Source organism: Musca autumnalis, unplaced genomic scaffold (genome assembly GCF_047663935.1).
Source record: "Musca autumnalis isolate F117 unplaced genomic scaffold, ASM4766393v1 scaffold_128, whole genome shotgun sequence".
Taxonomy (NCBI): domain Eukaryota; kingdom Metazoa; phylum Arthropoda; class Insecta; order Diptera; family Muscidae; genus Musca; species Musca autumnalis.
The window spans coordinates 81,439-83,417 of record NW_027411676.1 but is presented as its reverse complement, the minus strand read 5'-3'; positions in this window follow the sequence as shown (position 1 = coordinate 83,417).

Sequence of the window (1,979 nt, the reverse complement as noted above, 5' to 3'; positions counted from 1 at the left end):
GTAAAAGTATTTTCAGGGGCAAGTCCATACTGCTTCAGCAAACAGCCCTATGGCACCATATGTAGTGGATGGAGATCCAATTCCATAATGGTCAATGTCGATCCATTCCTTTAATAATCTCCTCCGCAAAACTTTTGATCTTTAATCCTAATCAACATTTTTGTCGGTTCATACATCCAACATTTTTAAAACCCCCTAAATACATACGTTTTTGGAAAAAAATTGTTTCAAAATACACAGGCTGAGGGTATATCTCTGTCAGCAAAGCTGACCTATCCTTTTTACTTGTTCTTCTACAAATCCCGAAGATAGATGTTGTTCTGTTATACCTTCTTAATGTAATAAAACATAACCATTATATTAAAGCGTCAGCCCAAAAGAGGAACTATAACTTGAAAGTTCTCCCGATGAGATCATAGCGACATATCAGACAATTCATAGGCCCGCTCGGAACATCATTCTTAGCATCCAAACGGATAAGGAGACTATCACATGGTAAGTGTGACAACATGAAGTGGATGTACATATTTCAACAGTTTATATTACGCAAGGGGTGCCACCGTGGTGCAATGGTATGCACACCCGCCTTGCACACATAAGGTCATGGGTTCGATTCCCCGGCCAGGCAACATCAAAACACTTTTCAACGGTGGCAAAATACCCCTCAGTAATGTTGGCGACATTTCCTGAGTATTTCAGCCATGTAAAACTTCTCTACAAAAGTGTTGTCTTAGACACGCCGTTCGGACTCGGCGATAAACTGTAGGTCCCATATCATTGAGCTTATATGAATCGGGGTGCACTCATTGATATGAGAGAAGTCTCCCTTGTCCCTTATGGGATGTTTGTGGAACAATTATTATTATTATATTACGCAAGAGGTATTTTTTTTCAAAAAAACGATTTTTGCTAAAACAGCTTTCAGTTGGTACCACTAACTCAACATTCATAAAAATCGGTGAAAGGACTATCTAATATTTTCAATAATGATGTGTTTAGTATCTTGTATAATACATATGTACATACGTTTGAGCATAAACGCATGTAAAATTTTACAACATCTGGCCTGTGAAAAGATTATTTTTTTTTGCCAAATCTTACAAAATTGACAATATGACAAACTTTACGAAAAGTATTAACAAAATGAACAATACTTTCATAGACATTTCACACATTCAGGTATGTGATGAATTCCGAATCGATTTGGGATAAAAACGATTTGCACAAAACGAGTGAATCGTATTTAGATGTGACGGAAACCGCATCGAATTTCAATTCCACGTTGTTTCAATTTCATTAAATTCCCCCAAACAAAAAACAGACTAGTGACCCCAAATCCTCAGATGAAAGCGGCATACAATTTTTTTGTTGTGGCGAAAGCAAAAACCGAAATAAATTTACTGAAAAATAAGATAAATGTGTGTTCTTATTTAAATGGGCCTATATGGAAGCTTAGTGAGGGAATTCTTGTGCTATTACATGATGAGAACTACAAACAGTGCATAACAACATATTAAGCCGGTGCCTTCACCAAACCAATTTGGAGAAAACAGATGTTAAAAGTACATTTTTTGTTCTATGCTTTTTTTTATCAAAATATCAAAAATTTACTCAACAAAATATGCCAAAAGTAGGGAGAATAAATCGAAATTTATATATTCTCTAAACGAGCTTACATTTCAATCCTTTTCTCCTAAAAATCTCTCAAAATTCATTACATCGTTTATAAATCGACCACAAAAATATAGCCGTTTTCAAAACGAGAAAAACAAACGATTATCGGATTTCATCACACCCTTTTTTGATCAAATTTCCATAGAACACAATGGAATATGAAACCGATATCGAAAACAATTCGAGATCGAAAAATGTACATGCATCACACTTACAATCGTTTTCGACTCGTTTTGAAATCGAAGTCGATTTTCATCACATACCTGATTGTTAACGTTGTTGTTTAACAACATTACCGGCAGGCA